At 40.0% G+C, this 27,333-nt stretch overlaps 1 non-coding gene across 1 annotated transcript; it reads right to left on the bottom strand.

Moving 5' to 3' along the window:
* Positions 1 to 17,582: 17,582 nt before the first annotated feature.
* On the bottom strand, positions 17,583 to 17,690 carry LOC148567562 (small nucleolar RNA R71). The gene has a single exon (XR_015881526.1). It is a non-coding gene; the product is annotated as a small nucleolar RNA R71 (small nucleolar RNA).
* Between the last annotated feature and the right edge of the window lie 9,643 nt (positions 17,691 to 27,333).

The following is a 27,333-nucleotide window of genomic DNA, read 5'->3' on the forward strand; positions in this document are numbered from 1 at the left end:
GTACTGACCGACCTCCCCACACTTAAGGCATTGCACCGTTCTCGGTGCCATCATTCAGGAACAGGGGTGGGCTGGTAGCAGTATCTCCACATGAATTTGCCCATGATCAGCTCCTTGAGGTATGTGAATCGGCACTTGTTACGGTGCTCTCTCATCTTAGCTTTCAGTTCATGCCGATCCAATTTTTCAAGTATCTGCTGGAGCAATTTCTCAGTTGTAGATGCTTGTGGTGTTGAAGAAGGAATATCTTCAACTGGCTCAGTAGGCTGGCTTGTAGTGGCTGCTGAAAGTCTGAGGTATTTCCCGTTAGGGACATATTGATCATCCCGTGGAAGCATGGCTTTGGTGTCCCCAGCTCTGTAGGAGACTCCGGCTGCTGAGACAAGATCTGAGACCAGGGCGAGAAAAGGTAGGTTGCCCGTGATTTGTACGTGCTCCATGGCATTCCGGATGTGTCTTGAGAGATTCAGAGGTTGGTCTGTAAGGATGCACCATAGTAGAACAGCCATGTCTGCAGTGAAGGAGGACTCATGAGTGCTCAGAAAGACGTAATGGGACATGATCTGTGCCCATACGTGAGCCTCCAAGGTAAGTGCGGAAGCCAAGATTCCCTTAGGGCGGGTACGGTGGTATCCGTAGATCCAACGGCTGCCAGGTAATGCGATGACTTCGAGAATGGAGTCCCAGTCAAATTGGTATCTCTGGCGCTGAAGGGTGGCTTCTTGAAAAGCGTCCATTCCTGCTGGAATAGGGGGAAGACTCAGAACGTGCTGAATGGCCTCTTCTGTGATGGGGACTTGTTGCTGCCGGACATAAACAGACTGTAGGGTCGGTATGTAGAAGTTGGAGTAGAACTCAACTACCCAAGAGAGATTGACCTGCCTTGGCTGTCTCCGTAAGAAACCCCATTGTCTTCGTTCAATTTGCAGCTCAACAAAGGAGGCAATATTGGATGGGAGGATAAGAAGGTATTCATTGTTATAGTTCCTTTCTGCTAGGATAGGGAACATCTGCTCACAGTAGCGATTGGGAAATCGCGCAGTGTCCTTTGCTGGAAAGGCTTTCTCCTTGTCGTCAACCTTTATTATCCTCTTAACTCTTTTTGTTGAGGGCTTGACTGTGGTTGAAGAAGGCTCTGCCACTAATGCTCTTTTAGTTCCTCTTCTTGCTGGTGGTTTGGAAGTAGCTTTCTCTTTTCCTTTCTTGGTGGCCATCCTGAAAGAAGGGAAGAGAAAGGAAATTAAATTCAAAGAGATAGAGCAAGGAAGAGGGTATTGTAAGTGATAGTCAATGCACAATAAAGATAAATGACATTAACACATGGTTCGGATTACATGTGAAAAGCTCATCAATGGAAATATAGCAAGTGCATGTAGGACAATGGAATGCAAGAGGTTTATTGGCATGCAGGCAAAGGCACGAGTAGCATATGTCAAACATTCAATGTCCAATTTAGATTACCATTTGTAACAAACTAGCCATCACGTTTGTATTGACAATTAAATTTAATTAATAAAATATGAAAGGGAATTTGTGAAAAGCAAGCATTGCATATTAGAGTAAAATAATGTGAAGAAGTGCATAATGCCATATGGGCTTTTTCACAAACACATAGCATGCATGTAGAATAAGCTTTTGAAAGTATGAATTTGAACATGCAAGCAATCCCTTAAAAAGTAATATATATGATTGTCAAACAAATTTATAACAAACCATAAGCATATAAAGATAAATAATGACTCACATAAATAGATAACATCAAGTAAAAAGGAAACGAAAAGAAAAGAAAATAAGAACAATGAAGAAAAGATAAGAAGATAACATATGAAAATAAGAAGAATAGTAGAAAAGTGAGAAAGAAGAAAAGAGAAACCTTGTTAATGGGGGTGAGAAAGATAGAGAATGAAAGGTGAGATAGAAAGGGGAAGGGAGAAAGAAAAAAGAAGGAGGGAAGAAAAATTAGGATTTGGAGGAAAGAAAGATAAGATAATTTGGCAACTGAGGTTGAGCTATGCGGCGCATGCGACGCGGCCGCGGAAGGCACGCGTTCGCGTGGTTGCGCTCCAGGGAAGGTGACGCGATCGCGTCGGTCACGCGACCGCGTGACCTATGTTGCGCTGCTGGCGCGAGTGCAGCCTCGCTCCAGCACAACTCTCTGTTCGATTCATTTTAATTGCCAAAATTGGGTGACGCGATCGCGTGGGTCACGCGATCGCATGAGTGTGCGTTATAAAATGGGTGACGCGGCCGCGTCAGTGACGCGGTCGCGTGATAAGGATTGTGCTTCCAGCACCAATCCAGCATCACTCTCGCACAGAATGCGATTGTGCACCCTTTTACGTCGAAAACTCAGGGCACGCGGCTGCAAGGGGCACGCGGTCGCGTGGGAGGCCATGATTTCCATGTGACGCGGTCGCGTCAGTGACGCGGTCACGTGGGCTAATTTGTGCCATTGGCACGACTCCAGCGCTGCTCCTGCGTAACTTTCTGTTCATTTTTATTTTTCTTTACTCTTCCTGCCACGCGGATGCGTCGCTGGTGCAAACGCGTCGTGCGGCGAAAAAAAAATTTTTTTTTTTAAAAAAGAAAAAAAAAACTAAAAGTGAAGAAAAGAACGATCATACCGCGGTGGGTTGTCTCCCACCAAGCACTTTGCTTTAACGTCCGTAAGTTGGACGCTCCACTAGCTCAATCTGCTGCTATGCGGGGATCTTCCAAGTGGAGGATCTCAATCTCCTTGCTTTTCTGCACTTTTTCACTATGGTACAGCTTCAGGCGGTGTCCATTAACCTTAATAAGTTCAGAGCTTGAAGGATGGCTTAGGTGATAAACTCCGTACGGTTCAGCCTTCTCTACTCTGTATGGACCTTCCCATTTTGATCTTAACTTACCAGGCATTAGCCTTAGTCGAGATTTGTAAAGGAGGACAAAATCTCTAGGTTGAAATTCTTTCTTCTTGATGTTTTGATCATGCACAACTTTCATCCTTTCCTTTCAAATTCTGGAATTCTCATAAGCTTCTAGGCGAAGGTTCTCCAGTTCCTGCAGTTGCAACTTCCTTTCAGCTCCGGCCTTCTCAATTTCCATGTTGCACTCTTTAACTGCCCAGAAGGCTCTGTGTTCGATTTCAACTGGGAGATGGCAAGCTTTTCCATAAACTAAGCGAAAGGGACTCATCCCAATGGGTGTCTTGTATGCTGTTCTATATGCCCATGGTGCATCTTGTAGCCTGGTGCTCCAGTCTTTTCTATGAGGCTTCACTATCTTTTGCAAGATACGCTTAATTTCTCTGTTCGACACCTCGGCTTGCCCATTAGTTTGGCGATGGTAAGCAGTTGCAACTTTATGGGTTATCCCATGCTTCTTCATCAATCCTATTAGTCTCCTGTTACAAAAATGGGTGCCTTGATCTCTCACGATCCCTCGTGGTGATCCAAAATGGCATATAATGTGGTTTCTCACAAAGGAAACAACAGTGTTAGCATCGTCAGTGCGGGTAGGGATTGCTTCCACCCATTTGGATACATAATCCACAGCTAACAATATATAAAAATATCCACTAGAATTTGGAAATGGACCCATGAAGTCAATGCCCCATACATCAAAAATTTCACAGAAAAGCATATAGTGTTGAGGCATCTCATCCCTCCTGGATATATTACCAAATTTCTGGCATGGGATACAAGATTTGCAAAACTCAGCGGCGTCTCTAAAAAGAGTAGGCCACCAGAATCCACAGTCTAAGATCTTTCTAGCTGTTCGTTGAGGGCTAAAATGTCCTCCACTCTCAGATGAGTGACAGGCCTCTAAAATGGACTGGAATTCTGATTAAGGCACACAACGTCTAATTATCTGGTCAGCACCACATCTCCATAAATATGGGTCATCCCATATATAATATTTAGACTCACTTTTCAGCTTGTCTCTTTGATGTTTAGAAAAATGTGCAGGAAATGTGCGGCTAACTAAATAATTAGCAACAGGTGCATACCAAGGGACTACCTCAGATACTGCTTGTAGGTTATCAAAAGGAAAATTATCATCTATAGGAGTAGAATCATCCTTAATATGTTCAAGGCGACTCAAGTGGTCTGCTACTAAATTCTGATTACCACTCCTATCCTTTATTTCTAAATTAAATTCTTGTAGCAGCAGTATCCAACGTATAAGCCTTGGTTTGGACTCCTTTTTAGCTAATAGATACTTTAGAGCTGCGTGGTCCGAATACACTACTACTTTGGTACCAAGTAAATAGGCCCGGAATTCATGCAGAGCAAAAACAATAGCAAGAAGTTCTTTCTCAGTAGTAGTATAATTGGACTAGGCAGTGTCTAAAGTCTTAGACGCATAGGCAATAACAAAAGAATCCTTACCTTCACGCTGAGCCAACGCTGCTCCTACTGCATGGTTGGAAGCATCGCACATGATTTCAAACGGCTGGCTCCAGTCGGGTCCTCTCACAATTGGGGCTTGAGTTAGAGCAGTCTTTAGCTTATCAAATGCTTGTTTGCAATCTTCACTGAACTCGAACTCAATGTTCTTCTGCAGTAATCTGGATAAGGGAAGTGCCACCTTACTAAAGGCTTTAATAAATCTCCTGTAGAAACCTGCATGGCCAAGGAACGAACGGACTTCCCTCACAGAAGAGGGGTAAGGTAAACTAGAAATAATATTCACCTTTGCTGGGTCTACAGAAATGCCATTATTAGATACCACATGTCCTAATACAACCCCTTGTTTTACCATAAAGTGGCATTTTTCGAAATTCAATACAAGGTTTGTATTAATACATCTATCTAATACTCTAGATAATCCCTCTAAGCAAAGGGTAAAAGAATCACCATAAACGCTAAAATCGTCCATAAAAACTTCCATACAGTCCTCAGTAAGATCAGAGAAAAGACTCATCATGCACCTTTGGAAAGTAGCTGGTGCATTGCATAAGCCAAAGGGCATTCTCTTATAAGCATAAGTCCCAAAAGGACATGTAAAAGTAGTCTTTTCCTGAATAACCTGTGTAACCATCTAGAAAGCAATAATGTGATTTACCTGACAGGCGATCCAGTATTTGATCAGTGAATGGAAGTGGGTAGTGATCCTTACGGGTAGCTTGGTTGAGACGCCTGTAATCAATGCAGACTCTCCAAGCATTCTGAACTCTAGTTGCTATGAGCTCTCCATGCTCATTCTTCACTGTAGTGACTCCAGACTTCTTGGGCACCACTTGTACTGGGCTTACCCATTCACTGTCTGAAATGAGATATATGATACCGGCCTCCAATAGTCTGGTCACCTCCTTCTTGACAACTTCCAAGATGGTGGGATTCAATCTTCTCTGGGGTTGACGGACAGGTCTTGCTCCCTCTTCTAAAAATATTCTGTGCTCACATACTTGAGGGTTGATTCCCACTATGTCTGCCAAGCGCCACCCAATTGCCTTCTTATGATTCCTCAGCACATCAAGTAGCTGCTCTTCTTGTTGAGGAGTCAGTTCTCTTGCAATAATAACCGGAAGCTTCTGCTCATCCTCAATATAAGCATATTTGAGATGTGGAGGAAGAGGTTTCAATTCTAACTTTTGATCATGGGCAGGCTCTGGATTATCTGGAGCTCGTGAAAATGGCGAAGTGCCCTCACTGTCAGTGAAGAGGGTCCCCACACTCGGACCTTGTCTAGTGTGCCTCTCTTCAAACTCTTCTTTTTGAACTTCAGCCACACTTTCGTCTATGACATCACACTGGAAGATAGAACAATCTTCTGGGGGGTTGTTAATGACTCCATTCAGATTGAAGATCACTATGCGGCCATCTATTTCAAAGGAGTATATTCCTGAAAAAGCATCCAATTTGAATTTTGATGTCTTCAGGAATGGTCTTCCAAGTAGGATCGATGATGGCTTATCTGAATCATTATGGGGCATCTCCAAGATATAAAAATCAGTGGGAAATGTGAGCCCTTTAATGTTCACCAAAACATCTTTAGGAACTCCAGCCACTGTAATAATGCTTTTATCTGCTAACACAAAACGAGCTGCCGACCTTTTTAAGGGAGGGAGCCTCAAAACATCATATATGGACAAAGGAATTATACTGACACATGCTCCTAAGTCAAACATGCAATCATAAATTACTACACCACCAATAGTACAACTAACTATGCAAGGACCTGGATCACTACATTTTTCAGGTAATCCTCCCATTAAAGCAGATATAGAACTACATAAAGGAATAGTTTCTAATTCATTAATCTTGTCTTTATGGATACATAAGTCTTTTAGAAACTTTGCATATTTAGGTACATGCTGAATAACATAAAAAAGGGGGACAATTACCTCGACCTTTTTGAATATCTCTACCATTTTAGGATCAGGTTCCAGCTGCTTCCTGGGCTTCCTTGCAAGCTGTGGAAATGGAATGGGAACAGTGGTTTCCGTGGTGCCTGCGCCTTTTGGTGCTTCTTCTTGTGGTTGAGATATCTCTTCTTCAGCTATGTCCTGTATATCCTCTTCCTCTTCAACATCTTCGATTTCCACCACCTCTTCAGCTGAGGCATATTCTGGTGAGCTTGGTTCCTTCTGATTCCTCTCCTGTAGTGTAGTTCCAGACCTCAGGGTGATGGCATTAATGCCTCCCTTTGGTTTGGGTAATGGTTGAGAGGGGATTCCAGTGGTGCTTGAAGGTTGGTTACTGGAATTTTGTGCTGAACCAAGATGTGTCATAAAAGCTTGCAGAGTAGAGGTGAGACCGTTCAGACTGGCGTTAATACTGTTCATGATGGTACTTTCCATGGCCAGTTGTCTTTTCTCAAAAGCTTGTAATAAATCTTCATTAGAAGATACAGAAGAATGAGTAAATTGAGAGGTTTGCTGCTGATTGTTCGGTGGTCCTTGGTTTTGCCTCAGGTGAGGTGCTCGGTAAGGTTGATTTTGCTTCCTGTTGTTGTTATTATTCCACCTCTGATTTCCCTGATTATCTCTACCTCCCCTGTTATTGTTGTCCCTCCAATTCTGGTTTGAATTGTCCTGCCATCCATGGTTATTATTTCCACTTTGATTGTACCCTTGGTTGGGGCGGTCATAGAAGTTGTGAGTGGATGCCACCATGTTGTCTTCTTGTTGGAGCTGCGGGCATTCATCAGTGTAATGGCTGTAATCAGCACAAATTCCGCAAATTCTTTGTGGGACTAGTTGTTGGTTTTGCTGCGGTTGAGTTTGCTGAGCTTGTTGATTCAACTGCATTTGCTTCAGCAGGTTGGTCATCTCACAGATGCTTTGAGTTAGAGCAGCAGTCTCTCTGCCAAAAGATACTTCTGCAACGGCTTTTGAACGGCCTTGCTTCTATCTGTGGTTCCGAGTAGATTCAGCTAAATCACTAATCAATTGCCAAGCTTCATCAGTGGTCTTGTACTTCTTCATAGACCCATTGCTGGCACTTTCCAAAGTGGTCTTATCTTGGGGCCTCATACCTTGTGTGATATAGCTGAGTAGCACGATCTTGTCAATCATGTGGTGGGGGCATACTTCCAGAAGATTATTGAAGCGCTCCCAGTATTCGAAGAGAGTCTCATTGTCATCCTGAACAATCGTAGAGATATCCTTCCTCAGTTTATCAGTAACTTCAGATGGAAAGAATTTCTCTAGAAACTCCTTTCTGAGTGTATCCCAGTTGGACACATTTGCTAGAGGTTGAGTGTAGTACCACTCTCTTGAGGGAAAAAGCTTTCAGCATAATTGAAGTTTCATCAGTGCCATCACGCCTGATAGTAGAACAGGCTGCCTGGAAATCTCTCAAGTGCTTGATAGGCTCTTGAGCAGGTAGGCCATGAAACTTGGGCATCAAATTTAACAGTGCGGTCTTTATTTCAAAATCTGTAGCTACCGCTGGATGATGCGCTTGAAACGGTTGCATTGTAAAATCAGGAGCTCCTTCCTCCTGAATGGTAACTCTTCTAGCTGCCATGTTTTCTGCACGTAAAACAACCGAATCAGTAGAACGGGGGATGGTTTCTTCCTCAGATTCACTTTCAGATCCGCCCTCAGAGCGGGCTAACCTATGCTGTTCTCGCCTTATTCGTGAAATAGTCCTTTCAATTTCAGGATCGAATATTAGCAAGCGCCGATCAGGAAGTGAACGCGTCATTTGACGGAAGAAACATGCAGCTCATAGTAGGAAAATTAAATAAAATGCAAATAAATAAATTCTAATTAATAAAATTAGCACTCTATTGTAACTCTCCGGCAACGGCGCCAAAAATTGATAGGAAGCAGAAGCTGATGAATTGAAAAATTATTAAAATTGATACGTTGCAAGTATAGTTCTTAATTCACCGAAAATCTACCTATCAATTTAGAAATGTGTCACAAAGAGTTTAAAACAAAATTACTGGGAGTTTTAAGTCCCAGGTCGTCTCCCAACGAGTTGCAGAGAAGGGTGCTATCTTATTAATCAGAGGTTCGAAGAAGTTGAGGTAAGTAAATTAGAATGTAAACTGAGGAAAATTAAATGATATGAATAAAAACCTTGACTGGGAATTGATTAGTTAGAATCTCTATCATTGATGAAGTGATTTTTTAGATGGATTTATAATTAACGGTTACTCTATTTAGTTATCCTTTACTAGGTAAGGGAAAGTCAAACAAGTTGGATTACTAGATCCGTTCACGAGTTACAACCCACTTTGTTCAAGGGATTGACGTTGGTGACAGGATAGCAATTCAACAATTAACCCAATTACAAATTTTCTTTCAATCCTTCCAACTCAAGAGTTCCTTTTCAATCAATTCCCCATCAAGTAATGAAACTACTCACGCATTGTAAATAATAAACCCATAACACATAAAAGGGAATTAAAAGAAGACATGATTATTGGAATTGAAATTGAATTAAAAAGAAATAATCCTTGCATTAAATAATCATAAAAGTATTTGAATAATAAAATTGAACAAAACAAAGAATATGGAAGAATAAAACCAAGTTAAGAAAACAAATTAGAATGATGAAGTCTTGATGTGGAAATAACTCTTCTCAATGTTCCAATGCTAAGACCAATTGAAAATTAAAATTCTAAAAACTAGAGAGAAAAACCTAAGAGAGTGAAAAACTAGATCTAAAACTACTGAGTGAATGTGTGTGTTGTTTCTGCATATTCTCTGACTCTAGTCTGCTGTTCCGGGCCGAAAACTGGGCCAAAATAAGGTCCAAAAATCGCCCCCAGCGAATTCTATAGATTATGCAGATCGCACATGTCACGCGATCACGTCGTCTATGCGGATGCGTCGCTTGCGCTTTTTCCTCTCCACGCGTTCGCGTCGTCTACGCTACCGCGTCGCTTGCGCTTTCCAATCCGCGCGGCCGCGCAAGCCATGTGGCCGCGTCACTGCGATTTGCGCTCCTTCGCGCGGTCGCGTGAGCCATGCGACCGCGTCACTTCTCGCTGGTTATCTCCTCAAATTCTTGTGTTCCTTCCATTTTTTGCTAGCTTCCTCTCCAATCTCCATCTCATTCATGCCCTATAAAGCCTAAAAAACTTGACACACAGATCACGGCATCGAATGGAATAAAGGAGAATTAAAATTAAATAATTAAAGTCTCTAGGAAGCAATTTTCAAACATGTACTAAATTTAGAAGGAAATCTAAATGCATGCTAAATTGATGAATAAGTGGGTAAGGATCTTGACAAAACCACACAATTAAACACAATATAAACTATAAAATAGTAGTTTATCATTGACCATCCATCTCAAATAAACCATATTCAAGTGGAATAATAAAGCTTAAAGATAAGAAATTTACCCACTTGAATGAAAGGATGGATGGTGACTTAAGAAGGGGGACCTCCCCACACTTAGACAATTCGAGGTCCACTCCCTTGTGCTCTTTCTTTACAACTTCCACCTCCTTGCAAGCTTGATAAACCACTATTTTATAGTTTATCTTGTGCTAATTTGAGTGGTTTTTATCTACTCTTCGCTCACTTATTCATATGATTTACATGATTTTACAATTCCTTCCTGGTTCTATTCTATAATTGAAAACTTGCTTTCTAAGCTTTTAAATTGTGTATTTTAAATCCCTTTTATACCATTCGATACCGTGATCCGTGTGTTAAGTGTTTCAGGCTTTATAGGGCAGGAATGACTTAAAGGATGGAGAAAAAGCTTACAAAAATGTAAGGAACACAAGAAACTAAGGAGACAACCAGCGATAAACAACGCGCATGCATGGCTCACACGTGCGCAAGATTCGGAAAAATTCACAGCGACGCGTGCGAGTACCTGACGCGTACACGTGGAAGCGAATTTGCACAGCGACGCGTGCGTGTACCTAATGCGTACGCGTGACATGCAAAGATGACCAGCGACGCGTACGCGTGACTTATGCGTACGCGTGACACGCAAAGATGACCAGCGACGCGTACGCGTGACTGATGCGTACACGTGACATGCGCGATCTGCAAAAATCACAGAAAACGCTGGGGGCGATTTTGGGCCGAGTTGGGACCCAATTTTTGGCCCAGAAACACAAACTAGAGCCAGGGAACAGCAGAGACTCAGGACACATTCTCATTACGCATAGTTTTAGTTTAGTTTTTGGAATCTTAGAGAGAATTCTACTCCTTCCTCTAGGGTTCTTCACATTCATAGTTTTAGAGATTGTTGATTTTGCTTTGGATATTGAGAAGAGTCATTACCTCCGTGGGATTCGCTATTATTCTAGTTTGTTTTCTTGTTCCTTTACTTTTTACTGCCCATTAACCCTGTTTGGATAAGTATGTTGCATTTTGGGATTTATTAATGCAAGAAACCATTTTTACTTTTAATTAATTTTTAATTATTGTTTATCATGTCTTCCTTTTATTCCCTTTTTTAATTCTGTGAAAGTTATGTTTATGTTAATGGAGTAGTTTCCTAACTTGGTTGGGAGTTGATTAAAAGGAGAACCTTGAGTTGGAATACTCAAGTGTAATCCTAATTGGAAGTTGATGACTAACAACTCTAGTTCCTAACTCTAATCTTTCCTTAGGAGAGGATTGGGACCTGTGATAGAGTTGGTTAGTCAGTTACTTGACTTTCCCTTATTAAATAAGGGATGACCAAGTACAATAACAACCTTTTATAATTACACTTGGGAAAATTTAACAAGGATAGAAATTCCAATAAATCTTCTGCCGGTCAAGGCTTTTAATTGGATTATATAAATTCTCTCGTTAATTTCCGTTGTTTAATTTTACAATTATTTATTTTTCTGTTTCTCAAACTCAAAATTTCTAGGAAAACCTCTAACCGATAAGCTGCACTCTTTTGTCAACTCGTTGGGAGCCGATCTGGGATTCATACTCCCAGTATTTTATTCTTAAATCTGTGATAACTCTTCTAAATTGATAAGCAAATTTTTGCTGGTTAAGAACTGTACTTGCAACGTATTTCTTATGTTAATTTCTTAATCGGCCAATTTCTACCACGTCAATTTTTGCCACCGTTGCCAGGGAGTTGCAACAGTGTGCTAATTTATTGGTTGGAATTTATTTATTTGTATTTTATTTTATTTATTTTATTACCATGAGCTATATGTTTCTTTCATTGAATGACGCGTTCATTGCCTGATCCGAGCTTGGCCGCATTTGACCTTGAAATTGAAAGAACTCTTTCAAGTATTAGGCAAGCTCGGCGTCGGTTAGCCTCTGAGGGTGGTGAAGTAGTTGTTGTCAGTTCACCAAACTCATCTAAGGGCAAATCTGAACCGCCATTTGAGGAAGAAACAAGCACTTCTACTACTGATTCAGTTGATTTACGTGCATGTAGCATGGCAGCACCCAGGAGGATTACTCTCCAGGAGGCAGGAGCCCCAAACTTTACTCTGCAATCGTATCAAGCGCGTCACCTAAATCTGGCTACAAATTTTGAACTGAAGACTGCGGTAATCAACTTAATACCCAAGTTTCATGGCTTACCAGCCAGGAGCCTATCAAGCACCTCAGGAATTTTTAGACAGCCTGTTCTACTGTTCGGCATCATGGTGCAGATAAAACTTCTGTTCTGCTAATCACCTTCCCATTTTCTCTTGAGGGAAAGGCGAGGGAGTGGTATTACTCCCAACCTGAAGCAACTATTACCAACTGGGACACGCTCAGAAGAGAATTCTTGGAAAAATACTTTCCGGCTGAAGTTATAGACAGACTAAGGAAGGAGATTTCCTGCATCATCCAAGGTGAATCAGAAACCCTTTATGAGTATTGGGAGCACTTCAAGAATCTTCTAGAGGCATGTCCCCACCACATGATTGACAAATTGGTATTGATCAGCTACTTCACACAAGGCATGAAGCCTCGGGATAAGACTACATTGGATGGTGCTAGTAATGGTTCTCTGGAAAAGTACAAGACCGTAGATGAAGCGTGGCAACTGATCAGCGACCTAGCTGAGTCCACCCGAAATCACAGGCACAGGAATAGCCACCCCAAGGCTGTTGCAGAGGTTTTCTCTAGCATTGAGACTACTGCTCTTACACAGAGTCTGTGTGAGATGACCAACCTACTGAAGCAGATAAATCTGAATCAACAATAATCTCAACCTTCCTCACCACAACATGGTCAACAACTGGTTCCTCAGAGTGTGTGTGGGATATGTGCATGCTATAGTCATTACACTGATGAGTGTCCGCAGCTCCAACAAGAGGACAACACCTTGGTAGCTACTCACAATTTCTATGACCGCCCAAATCAAGGCTCATATAAACAAGGCAGCAACTACAACCAAGATGGAAACTATAATCAAGGTTGGTAAGACAACTCCAACCAGAGTTGGAGAGATAATTCCAACCATGGCTAGAGGGACAACTATAACAGATGAGGTAGAGACAACCAGGGAAATCAGAGGTAGAATAATAATAACAATCAGCAGAAATGGAATCAGTAGAACCATTCCTATCAACAACAGAATCAGAACCAACCTTGCAAAGTACCTCACCTAAGGCAGTCCCAAGGGCCTCAGCACAACCAACAACAGGTCCCTCAGATCACTTATCCTCCTTCCTCATCTAATGACGAGATACTTTGTTCTCTTGCACAAGGACAACAAGACATTCAGACTACACTGAACTCTACTTTAAATGGTCTGAATGTCACTTTACAAGCTCTCGTCTCCCGGATAGATTCATTACCTACTCGCACCAACCAGCCTTCAAGCTCGAGTGGAATTTCCTCTCAACCCTTACCCAACCCCAAGGGTGGCATCAATGCCATAACTTTGAGGTCTAGAACCACACTACAAGAGAAGAATCATGAGGAGCCAAGCCCACCAGAACGCACCCCAGTTGAGGACATGGTAGAGGTGGAGGATGTTGAAGAGGAAGATGAAGTAAAAAACATGGTTGAAGAAGAAGCAGCTCAACCAAGGAATGGAGAACCAAAGGAAGCTGAAGCTGTAAGAGACGCCGTTCCTATCCCATTTCCACACCTTGCAAGGAAATCCAGAAAGTAGATGGAACTTGATCTCAAAATGGTATAAATCTTCAAAAAGGTTGAGGTAACTGTTCCCCTTTTTGATGTTATTCAGCAAGTACCTAAATATGCGAAGTTTCTAAAGGATTTGTGCATACATAAGGATAAGATTAATGAATTAGAAACTATTCCTTTAGGTAGTTCCATATCTGCTTTAATGGGGGATAAAGCTGAAAAAAGTAGCGACCCAGGACCATGCATGGTTAACTGTACCATTGCGGGTGTAATATTTTCTGACTGCATGTGATTAAGGAGCGTGCGTGAGTATTATGCCTATGTCTATATATGATGCCTTGAGGCTCCCTTCCTTAAAAAGGTTGGCAGCTCGTTTTGTGTTAGTAGATAAAAGTATTATTACAGTGGTTGGAATTGCTGAGGACTGATGAATGAGACTTTTGTATGGTTTAGAATTTCACTAATGAAATCTCGTTGCAAGTATAGTTTCCAAACCAATCAATAATCCTTTCATACAAAAATTTGTTTGTCACAACTACAAACCCCCAAAATCTATAAACCGAAGTATTTAAACCTCGGGTCGTTCTCCCTAGGAATTGCAATAAAGAGTTCTTGTTATTTGTTATGAGATATTTTGGGGTTTTTGGGATAAGAAACGAGAAATATAAATGGCAAAGAAGTAAACTAATAGCTACAAAGGTCTTGGCAAGGTTTGGTGGTCAAGGATCTCTATCCTTATCACTAACCATAACATGAGAATTGGCAAGGATCAATCCCATTAAGTCATCCTCTAACTAGTAGTAAAGGAAAGTCAAATGAGCTATATCAATCCAAGTCCATAAGTCCTAGTTCTCCACCAAATCAATTAGTGAGATCTAGAGTTAATGGCTCCCAATTGTCAATTACTTGGACATTAGTAACTCAAGAGTTCCTAAGTTACCTTCTGATGAGCGGATAATTTATACGCTCTTTGGCATTGTTTTTAGTATGTTTTTAGTAGGATTTAGTTACTTTTATGGATGTTTTTATTAGTTTTTATGTTAAATTCACATTTCTGGACTTTACTATGAGTTTGTGTGTTATTCTATGATTTCAGGTATTTTCTGGCTGAAATTGAGGGACTTGAGCAAAAATCAGATTCAGAGGTTGAAGAAGGACTGCTGATGCTGTTTGATTCTGACCTCTCTGCACTCAAAGTAGATTTTCTGGAGCTACAGAACTCAAAATGACGCGCTTCCAATTGCGTTGGAAAGTAGACATCCAGGGCTTTCCAGAAATATATAATAGTGCATACTCTGGCCGAGTTTAGATGACGCAAAAGGGCGTTGAACGCCAGTTCTACGCTACAGTCTGGAGTTAAACGCCAGAAACACGTCACGAACCAGAGTTGAACGCCAAAAACACGTTACAACTTGGCGTTCAACTCCAGAAGAAGCCTCTGCACGTGTAAACTTCAAGCTCAGCCCAAGCACACATCAAGTGGGCCCCGGAAGTGGATTTATGCATCAATTACTTACTTCAGTAAACCCTAGTAGCTAGTTTAGTATAAATAGAACTTTTTACGGATCTTCGGATCACTTTTGATCAGCTTTATGCTATCTTAGACTTTCATGGGGGCTGGCGATTCGGCCATGCCTGGACCTTTCACTTATGTATTTTCAACGGTAGAGCAAGTTTTTGGCGCCGTTGCCGGGGATTGTTCGAGTTTGGACAACTGACGGTTCATCCTGTTGCTCAGATTAGGTAATTTTCTTCTTATTTCGTTTTCAAAAAGTTTTCAAAATTTTTTCAAAAATATTTTCTTCTTTTTCGCTTTTCCCAATTAATATTCGAAAAAAAAATTTTTCCTCTTGTTTTCGAAAATTATTCAAAATTTTTAAGAATGAATTCTAGAGTTTCATGGTAACATGTTGAAGCCTGGCTGGCTGTAAAGCTATATCCAAATTCTTTTGGATTGAGGCTTTCACTTGTCAACATAAAAGGCATGTATATGAAGTTGGATGAAGTATCAGCTGTTATATGCCTGATTTGTATCTTCTAAAGCTTGGCTGGCTAGTGAGCCATGTCTAACCCTTGGATTGGAGTTTTAGGCTAACATTGAAAGATTCCTGGAATTCTTATTAAAAATTTTGAATTTCTTGTTTTCTTTTTCCTATATGTTTTTCAAAAAAAAAAATTTAAAAGAAAATACAAAAAAATTTATAAAATCAAAAAAAAAAAGAAAATCAAAAAATATTTTGTGTTTTTTGTTTGAGTCTTGAGTCAATTTTTAAGTTTGGTGTCAATTGCATTTTTTCTAAAAATTCTTTATGCATTTTTTTGATAATTCATGCATTCATAGTGTTCTTCATGATCTTCAAGTTGTTCTTGGCCAGTCTTCTTGTTTGATCTTCATATTTTCTTGTTTTGTGTCTTTTCTTGTTTTTCATATGCATTCTTGCATTCATAGTGTCTATACATGAAAAATTTCTAAGTTTGGTGTCTTGCATGTTTTCTTTTCTTGAAAATTTTTCAAAAATAAGTTCTTGATGTTCATCTTGACATTCAAAGTGTTCTTGGTGTTCATCTTGACATTCATGGTGTTCTTGCATGCATCACATGTTTAGATCCAAAATTTTCATGCATTGCATCATTTTCATGTTTTTCTCTTTCGTCATTAAAAATTCAAAAAAAAAAAATATCTTTCCCTTTTTCACTCATAAATTTTCGAAAATTTGAGTTGACTTTTTCAAAACTTTTTAAAATTTAGTTGTTTCTTATGAGTCAAATCAAATTTTCAATTTAAAAACCTTATCTTTTTCAAAATCTTTTTCATTTTTCTTATTTATTTTCGAAAATTTTAAAAATATTTTTCAAAAATTATTTTCTTAATTTTATCTCATAATTTTCGAAAATATCATCAACAATTAATGTTTTGATTCAAAAATTTCGAGTTTGTTACTTACTTGTTAAGAAAGATTCAAACTTTAAATTCTAGAATCATATCTTGTGATTTCTTGTGAGTTAAGTCATTAATTATGATTTTAAAAATCAAATCTTTTTCAAAACTAATTCTAATCATATCTTCCTATCATATCTTATTTTCTTAAATCTTATCTTTTTCAAAAATTTAATTTTCAAATATCTTTCCTAACTTCTTATCTTCTTATCTTTTCAAAATTGATTTTCAAATCTTTTTCAACTAACTAATTGACTTTTTGTTTATTTCTTATCTTTTTCAAAACTACCTAACTAACTCTCTCTCTAATTTTCGAAAATTTCTTCCCTCTTTTTCAAAAATTCTTTTTAATTAACTAATTGTTTCAATTTTTAATTTTTATTTGATTTCATTCCTAATTTTCGAAAATCACTAACCCCTTTTCAAAATTTTATTTTCGAAAATCCTCCTTCTCTCTCATCTCCTTCTATTTATTTATTCATCTACTAACACTTCATCTCACCCAAATTCGAACCCCCTCTGCCATCTGTGTTCGAATTTTCTCTTCTTCCCTTTTTTACATTACATTCTTTTCTTCTTCTACTCACACAGGGGAACCTCTATACCTGGGTAAAAAGGATCCCTATTATTATTATTTTTCTGTTCCTTCTTTTTCATATGAGCAGGAGCAAGGACACGAACATTCTTGTTGAAGCAGACCCAGAACCTGAAAGGACTCTGAAGAGGAAACTAAGAGAAGCTAAATTACAACAATCCAGAGATAACCTTACAGAAATTTTTGAAAAGGAAGAGGAGATGGCAGCCGAAAATAATAATAATGCAAGGAGGATGCTTGGTGACTTTACTGCACCAAATTCTAATTTACATGGAAGAAGCATCTCCATTCCTACCATAGGAGCAAACAATTTTGAGCTTAAACCTCAATTAGTTTCTCTGATGCAACAAAACTGCAAGTTTCATGGACTTCCATCTGAAGATCCTTTTCAGTTCTTAACTGAATTCTCACAGATCTGTGATACTGTTAAGACTAATGGAGTGGATCCTGAAGTCTACAGGCTCATGCTTTTCCCGTTTTCTGTAAGAGACAGAGCTAGAGTGTGGTTGGACTCTCAACCCAAAGATAGCCTGAACTCTTGGGATAAGCTGGTCACGACTTTCTTAGCCAAGTTCTTTCCTCCTCAAAAGCTGAGTAAGCTTAGAGTGGATGTTCAAACTTTCAGACAGAAGGAAGGTGAATCCCTCTATGAAGCTTGGGAGAGATACAAGCAACTGACTAAAAAGTGTCCTTCTGACATGCTTTCAGAATGGACCATCCTGGATATATTCTATGATGGTCTGTCTGAATTAACTAAGATGTCATTGGATACTTCTGTAGGTGGATCCATTCACCTCAAGAAAACGCCTACAGAAGCTCAAGAACTCATTGACATGGTTGCTAATAACCAGTTCATGTACACTTCTGAGAGGAATCCTGTGAGTAATGGGACGCCTCAGAAGAAGGGAGCTCTTGAAATTGATACTCTGAATGCCATATTGGCTCAGAATAAAATATTGACTCAGCAAGTCAACATGATTTCTCCGAGTCTGAATGGAATGCAAGCTGCATCCAACAGTACTCAAGAGGCATCTTCTGAAGAAGAAGCTTATGATCCTGAAAATCCTGCAATAGCAGAGGTGAATTACATGGGTGAACCATATGAAAACACCTATAATCCCTCATGGAGAAATCACCCAAATCTCTCATAGAAGGATTAACAAAAGCCTCAACAAGGCTTTAATAATGGTGGAAGAAACAGGTTTAACAATAGTAAACCTTTTCCATCATCCACTCAGCAACAGACAAAGAATTCTGAGCAGAATTCATTTAGCTTAGCAAATTTAGTCTCTGATCTATCTAAGGCCACTGTGAGTTTCATGAATAAAACAAGGTCTTCCATTAGAAATTTGGAAGCACAAGTGGGCCAGCTGAGTAAGAAGATCACTGAAACTCCTCCTAGTACTCTCCCAAGCAATACAGAAGAAAATCCAAAAGGAGAGTGCAAGGCCATTGACATAGTCAACATGGCCGAACCTAGAGAGGAAGGGGAGGACGTGAATCCCAAGGAGGAAGACCTCCTGGGACGTCTAGTGATCAACAAGGAGTTTCCCTTTGAGGAACCAAAGGACTCTGAGGCTCATCTAGAGACCATAGAGATTCCATTAAACCTCCTTATGCCCTTCATGAGCTCTGATGAGTATTCCTCTTCAGAAGAGAATGAGGATGTTACTGAAGAGCAAGTTGCCAAGCTCCTTGGTGCAATCATGAAGCTGAATGCCAATTTATTTGGTAGTGAGACTTAGGGAGATGAACCTCCCCTATTCACCAATGAACTAAATGCATTAGATCAACTGAGATTGCCTCAGAAGAAGCAGGATCCTGGAAAGTTCCTAATACCTGGTACCATAGGCACCATGACCTTTGAGAAGGCTCTATGTGACCTTGGGTCAAGAATAAACCTCATGCCACTCTCTATAATGGAGAAACTGGGAATCTTTGAGGTACAAGCTGCTAGAATCTCATTAGAGATGGTAGACAATTCCAGAAAACAGGCTTATGGACAAGTAGAGGACATGTTAGTAAAGGTTGAAGGCCTTTACATCCCTACTGATTTCATAATCCTAGATACTGGGAAGGATGAGGATAAATTCATCATCCTTGGAAGACCCTTCCTAGCCACAGCAAGAGCTGTGATAGATGTTAATAGAGGTGAATTAGTCCTTCAAGTGAATGGGGACTCCCTTGTGTTTACAACTCAAGGTTATCCTTCTGTAAACATGGAAAAGAGGCACAGTAAGCTTCTCCCACTGCAGAGTCAACCAGAGCCCCCACAGTCAAACTCTAAGTTTGGTGTTGAACTCCCATATCCAAACTCTAAGTTTGGTGTTGGAAAGTCTCAACAATGCTCTGAACATTTGTGAGGCTCCATGAGAACCCACTGTCAAGCTATTGACATTAAAGAAGCGCTTATTGGAAGGCAACCCAATTTTTATCTATCTCATTTTATTTTTATTGTTATATCCATGTTTTATTAGGTTTATGATCATGTGGAGTCACAAAATAAATATAAAAATTAAAAACGGAATCAAAAACAGCAGAAGAAAAATCACACCCTGGAGGAGGATCTTACTGGCGTTTAAACGCTAGTAAGGAGCATCTGGCTGGCGTACAACGCCAGAACAGAGCATGGATCTGGTGTTGAATGCCCAAAACAAGCAGCATCCTGGCGTTCAGACGCCAGGAATGCACACTGAGGAAAGCTGGCGCTGAACGCCAGAAACAAGCATAGAACTGGCGTTCAACGCCAGAAACATGCTGCATTTGGGCGCTGAACGCCCAGAACAAGCATCAATTCGGCGTTTAAACGCCAGAATTGCATGCAAAAGCATTTTACATGCCTAATTAGTGCAGGGATGTAAATCCTTGACACCTCAGGATCTGTGGACCCCACAGGATCCCCACATACCTCCACTCACCTTACCTCCTCATAATCTTATATCACCCTCTCTCTCTCCATTCACAGTCATCCCTTCTGTTTTCCATTCACCACTCACATCCATTACTCCCCTAAAACCATCATACAACCCACCTACACCCACCCACTCAAATTCAAACCATCAACTCACCTCCATATCTTCTTCTTCTTCTACTATTCTTTCTTCTTTTGCTCGAGGGCGAGCAATATTCTAAGTTTGGTGTGGTAAAAGCATAGCTTTTTTATTTTTTCATAACCATTGATGGCACCTAAAGGCCAGAAAAACCTCTAGAAAGAGAAAAGAGAAGACAAAAGCTTCCACCTCCAAGTCATAGGAGATGGAGAGATTCATCTCAAGGGTCTATAGCTCAGTGGTAGAACATTTGACTGCAAATCAAGAGATCCCTGAGGTACCTCAAGGGATGCACTTTCCTCCACAAAACTATTGGGAGCAACAAAGACAAGGAAGAGACATTGAAGAGCTCAAGGACATCATTGGTTCCTCAAGGAGAAAACGCCACCATCACTAAGGTGGACTCATTCCTTGTTCTTACATTCTCTGTATTTCGTTTTCTTTTTGTTAAGTGCTTATCCATGTTTGTGTCTTATTACATGATCATTAGTATTTAGTAACTTTGTCTTAAAGTTATGAATGTTCTATGAATCCATCACCTCTCTTAAATGAAAAATGTTTTAATTCAAAAGAACAAGAAGTACATGAGTTTCGAATTTATCCTTGAACTTAGTTTAATTATATTGATGTGGAGACAATACTTTTTGTTTTTTGAATGAATGCTTGAACAATGCATATGTCTTTTGAAGTTGTTGTTTATGAATGTTAAATATGTTGGCTCTTGAAAGAATGATGACAAGGAGACATGTTATTTGATAATCTGAAAAATCATAAAAATGATTCTTGAAGCAAGAAAAAGCAGTGAATACAAAGCTTGCAGAAAAAAAAATGGCGAAAAAAAAAAAGAGAAAAAGCAAGCAAAAAAAGCCAATAACCCTAAAAACCAAAAGGCAAGGGTAAATAAAAAGGATCCCAAGGCTTTGAGAATCAATGGATAGGCGGGCCTAAAGGAATAAAATCCTGGCCTAAGCGGCTAAACCAAGCTGTCCCTAACCATGTGCATATGGCGTGAACCCTAGACACCTCTAATTGGGGACTTTAGCAAAGCTGAGTCACAATCTAAAAAGGTTCACCCAGTTATGTGTCTGTGACATTTATGTATCCGGTGGTAATACTGGAAAACAAAGTGCTTAGGGCCACGGCCAAGACTCATAAAGTAGCTGTGTTCAAGAATCAACATACTGAACTAGGAGAATCAATAACACTATCTAAACTCTGAGTTCCTATAGATGCCAATCATTCTGAACCTCAATGGATAAAGTGAGATGCCAAAACTATTCAAGAGGCAAAAAGCTACAAGTCCCGCTCATCTGATTGGAGCTATGTTTCATTGATAGTTTGAATTTATAGTATATTCTCTTCTTTTTATCTTATTTGATTTTCAGTTGCTTGGGGACAAGCAACAATTTAAGTTTGGTGTTGTGATGAGCGGATAATTTATACGTTTTTTGGCATTGTTTTTAGTATGTTTTTAGTAGGATCTAGTTACTTTTAGGATGTTTGATGCACAAAAAACTTGTCTCACAACAAATCTCCCTTCGGCAAGTGTACCGAATTTGTCGTCAAGTAAAAACTCACAATAGAGTGAGGTCGAATCCCACAGGGATTGATTGATCAAGCAACTTTAATTAGAAGAATGTTCTAGTTGAGCGAATCCAAAATTTGGGTTGAGAGTTGCAAAAAATAAAATAGCGGGAATGTAAATAACAGAAAAGTAAATGCTAGAATTAAATGACTGGAAGTAAATGACTGAAAATAAATTGCAGAATTGTAAATGGGAATGGGGGATTTGCTCATAAAAGTAAATGGCAGAAATTAAAGAGAATGGGTAAGATCAGAGATAGGGAGTTCATTGGGCTTAGGAGATGTTGCAATTCTCCGGATCAAGTTCATTTTCATCTCTTCCTCAATCAATGCACTCATTGATCTCCTTGGCAATCTTAATTGATTGAATTACAATTTCTTGCAATTAAATCTCTCAAGTCTTGATCAATAGCCAATTCCTTGGTCAATTGCTCATGAGAAGAGATGAATTATGGTCACTGATTATACCACATGCATTTCCCAAATCAAGTATTGAGAGGGTTATAGTCACATACCCATCCAAACCCAATTTGGCCCAGCATGAGAAAGTATTTCTAGCTTGATCTCTTCATTCCTCTTTCAAGGTTCAAAAGAGATCCAAGTTTGAATAGCTTCTTTTCCAAGATAACTACTCAATTGGATGAAGATCGAAAGCTTTCAAGTAAAATCAAGAGAAAAGATAGAAGAAGAATAATGAAAATTAGTATTGATCCATCAAATTACAACAGAGCTCCCTAACCCAATGAAAGGGGTTTAGTTGTTCATAGCTCTTGAAAATGAAAACAAAGATGCAGAATACATCATAAAACTAGAAAATGCACAGAAAGTAAAATACAGAGAGTAGTTCTCTTTTTCCAACCTCCAGAACTCCTTTAACAATTCAAAGCTACTCCTATATATACTACTTCTCTCAGCTTCTAGTTGGCTCTTCAAGTCTTGGGCCTTTCGATCTTGAGTTTGAAGCAGTTCTCTTCTTCATTTGGGCTTGGCTTTACTTGCAGAGAGAAAATGTGAAGTGGGCAGAGACTTTAGCTCAGGACGTTAGGGGTGTTAACATTTAGTGAAAATATGAGTTCAAGAACGTTAGTGACGATCAACTTTCTCACTAACGTTACTAAGTAAAAGCCACGTTAGCTTCAACGTTAGTGGCATAAACGTTGCCACTAATGTTGCTTCTAAGTCCTTCGCACACGTTATTGAGACTTAACATTTCTAATAACTTTGAAAAGCCCCCTTTGTTCCCACGTTAGAGCCCACGTTAACTTAGTTAACGTGGCTCTTTAACGTGGGCTTGCCATCCTTCGAGAACGTTAGTGACACTCAACATTGTCACTAACGTTCCAAGGTGCCCCTATGCCTCACGTTAGAGTCCACGTTAACTAGGTTAACGTGGCTTCTAACGTGGCCATGCTTAGCCATCCCCAACGTTAGTGACAATGTTGAGTGTCACTAACGTTGGCCATTCTTTCACTCATCAACGTTAGCTTCCACGTTAACTAAGTTAACGTGGAAGTTAACGTGGCTCCTTGGGGGGTTGTGTGGTTGCTTCCAACGTTAGTGACAATGTTGGGTACTAACGTTGTCGACCACTCTTTCTTCTTACGTTAGCTCCCACGTTAAACAAGTTAACGTGGGAGTTAACGTGGTATGTTTCTCCTTAGGCCAATGTTAGTGACAATGTTGAATGTCACTAACGTTGGCGTTTCTCCCCCTTTCTAACGTTAGAGGCCACGTTAACTAAGTTAACGTGGACTCTAACATGGCCACTTATGAGCATCTGCCAACGTTAGTGACAATGTTAAGTGTCACTAACGTTGGCTCAACTTCCCTTCTCCACGTTAGAGTTCATGTTAACTTAGTTGACGTGACTCTTAACGTGGTGAATGATGGCTTCGAGAGCGTTATTGGCAATCACTTTTCTCATTAACTTTGCAAGTTACCTCCCATTCCTTGCTTCCTTTGGTCCTGAAATCAAGCAATAGAGTGCATCAAAGTTCTAGTCCAAGTCATGGGTAATGCAACGTACAATTTGTCACTAAACTTATGCAAAATCCTCATGAAATAATGTAAAATGCACAATGTATGCTTGAATCAAGGTGTAAGTGAATATCTACCCAAAACTAGCTTATTTCCTAAGGAAATGCATGAAACTAACCTAAAAATAGTAAAGAACAGGTCAGTAAAACTGGCCAAGATGCCCTGGCATCACAACACCAAACTTAAAGCATGCTTGTCCCTAAGCAAGTACTGGAACAAGAGAATGATGAATGGAATGCCAAGAGCAATGAGTCATTCTTGTGGAAGTCATATCACTGATTTTATGGTGGTTTCATGCATAGCAACTTAGGTTCATTCCTGGCTTTCAGACCTTTATCATGTCTTAAAACACTCACTTTGCTTACATCCCATGAGACTTTTATTCATTGATCCCTTTATTGTCATTTCAGAGCTTATTGGTGTTCTTAGGCTAAGTGGTCTGTAAGGGGGCAACTTTTTAAGATAAGCTTTCAGCCAACACTCCTGAACCAGTTGGTTCAAGGTGCTAGGTGTTGAAGCACACCTAAGGACTTACTCCCTCAAGTCTCTCCCCCATACATACACACCACAGGCATATAGTTCATTTATTTTCCTTCTTGAGACCTTGGTGTCCAGCACCTCTTTTGGTTACTAAATGCTCTGTGGTGAGGGTTACTCTTGATAATGGACTTTCAGCCGATAATCCCGTGTTAGTTAACCCAAGTTACCAGGTGATAAAGCACCCCTAAGAGCTTATTCATCCAAGTAAATCCCTCACACAGGAACACCACATACACATATCTTAAGATTAAAACCATTGGTGCCTAGCCTTATTGCTTACTCTTTTTCTTTTGTTTTTTTCCACTTTCATTATTCTTTTCTCTTTCTCTTATTAGGATCTTGTCATACACTTAGTCTCATGAGGTGTGTTCAAAGCAAATTATTCAGGCCAGATAGTTGTCATCCCACCTTATGATTGAACCAACTTAGCTAACTTATGATCATACCATAAACTCATGAATGTACTCCATAGTGTGAACTCCACTCTGGTCTTTTGAAACATAAACATTCTCTCTTCATTTGATTAAAAAGGGACAGGCATACAAGTAAGTAAAGTAGGGATGCAGTGACATAAAGACTAGTGCACATAGACCTATTCAGAACTTAAAAGACAGAATTTAAAAAGGTTTAAACATAACATGGAAGCAAGTTCTATTTCATACAAGATCTTCCTTATTTAAAGCATATAAAACATGGACCAAAAATAACTCCACCACCTGTCATTCATGTGGATGCCCATGCTCCCATCCTTGCTTGTCCTCATTGTGTCTCTTTTGAGTGCTTGTACTTCCACTTCCTTTGCCTTTTCCAAGCAGCTTCTTCCAGAAACCACCATCTTCCATCTTCTTCTTGAGTGTCTCCTTTTGTTGTTTCACCTTCCTCTCTTCTTGTTCTACAAAATCTTTTTGGACTTCATCATATATAGGGATGACATAGTGTAGCTGATGCATATTACTGGTCATGTAGTTCAACTTGGCTTGAGTGTTCACATAGAACTCCTCCCTATGTAGTTGCCTTCCTTCATTGAGTACGCTGAACTCATTGAAAGTTTTCATTTGGGCTATCTACCGCTGGTTGAGTTCTTGCAAGTGCTTCTCTTGAAGCTCTTGCCTCTCATTCACTTGGTTGATGGCTTGAGTGAGCCGGGAGTAGTGTTCCTGCTGCTGCTCCATTTGTTGTTTTTGCCATGCTTCCTGTTGGCTCAGCCAGTTGGTTTGAAGGTTCAGTATTTGCTCTTGTCCTTCCATATGTCTCATCCCCAAATCCTCAATGGCTCTTAGAAGGTGACTCATGTTCAAGTTGGCTAGATCAGAATACTCTCCTTGTTGATATTCTTCCTGATGAGGTTCCTCTTGGTGAACTCTTTCTTTTGCTTTTGGTTTTCCTATTTGTGGTCTTCTTTGTTGTTGAGTAGGTGTAGTATAAACCAATCGCTCGAGTGTAACTGGCCTCCCTGGGTTCACCCAGTCTGGATTGCTGTCCTCAAATACTACCTTGGCCTTGTTGCATAAGCGGAGAATGGTGCTGGGGTACCAAAGCCTGGCACCTGAATCAACTTTCTCAGCAGAATCTTGAATCCCCTCGGCGATGAGCTTATTCACATTGATTTCTCCACCCTGTATTAAGCAATGCACCATAGTAGCTCGATTGATGTTTACCTCTAAATTATTTGCAGCTGGTAGAATGGACCTCCTTACGAGTTCAAACCACCCCTTGGCTTCAGGGCTCAGGTCTCCCCTCTTGATGAACTTGGGTCTTCTATCTGTGTACCTCTCCCAGTCGGCTGCTATAACACAGATGTCTGACAGTATCTCTGAGAGCTCATCATTATCAGGGCTTCTACTTATCCTTGCCTGATAACTGGCCTCATCAAAATGAGGTGATTTCAGGTGAAGAGCTCTTATTATGGCATTTGGGCTAAAGTCCACCTCCTTTCCTCTAACGTAACTTTTGAAAGTTGGGGCCTTGGTCTTATCTTCTCTTACCACATTTGCATAAAATTTTTTGATGAGGTTTCCATTGATCTTCCCCTCTGGACTTGTGAGCAATTGCCACCCCCTCTGTTCGATTTTCTCCAGAATTTGTGGTGACTCATTTGCATTGATTTGGAAGATCAACTCTGGCAATATTTTTCTGGCCCTTATCCGTTCGAATTCATGTTCATGAAAGGTAGTTTTGAATCTCTTCTCATCGAAAGGAACACTCTCCATGGGTTCCTTCCTCTTTTGCCTCTTTGAGCTTGATGATTCCATGAATTGAGTTGCTGTTTTGAAAAGGGGGGTTGGAGGATACGGATAGATGAGGAATAGGTTGGCTAGGATAGAGTATGATGAAGGGGGTTGAGCAAGCCAAAAGTATGAAGTGTGGGGAGTGGGAATTTGAGTTTGAGGAATGAGCATGCACTAAGGTTCACTTATATAGGGAGATCATGAGTGGATGGAAGGTGTGGATTGCAAGGATTGTTACTTGATGGACGGTTGGGGTTGTGTATGAAGGAAGGACAAGGATCATCACTTAATGAGAGTGATTGGTTCGGTCTTCAAGGGTCTTCCTTCTCCAATGTTGCCTGGCAACGTTTCCCCATGCGTTCCCTCTTGAGACATGTGTGTAGTGCTCTTCATTAAGTGGCAGAATCTCCCCCTATTTAATTGTCCAATCAATCCCTTTTTATGCTTTTTTTGTTTTCCTATAAGGATTTAAAATAAGGAAATTAATATCATAAAAATCAAGCTCTACGGCTAGAATAATAAAGAGAAGAAAAAAAGAGTTTGTTTATTTATGAATTTCAACTGACTAACTACTTGTGTATCCTTATGCATTTTGGTGGCACCATGGGGTGACACCAAACTTAGTTTGAAGCAATGTGATGAAAAGTTTTGTTCAAAGCTCCCAAGACTAGCATGCATCTTGGTTTGCTTTGAACACCAAACTTGTTCTTCACTATATACTGCATGATAAAGATTTCACCAAGTGTTTGTCAAGTTTGGGTTGAAATTCATAAACATTGATTTATTCATTATTTTAAAAACATATAAAACATGGGTTGCCTCCCATGAAGCGCTTCTTTAGCGTCACTAGCTTGACGTTTTTCCCTCATCAAGGTGGTTGGTAGTGCTTAAAGTCCTCCCCTCTTGCT

Source organism: Arachis ipaensis, chromosome B4 (genome assembly GCF_059453495.1).
Source record: "Arachis ipaensis isolate K30076 ecotype BB chromosome B4, ASM5945349v1, whole genome shotgun sequence".
NCBI classification, from domain to species: domain Eukaryota; kingdom Viridiplantae; phylum Streptophyta; class Magnoliopsida; order Fabales; family Fabaceae; genus Arachis; species Arachis ipaensis.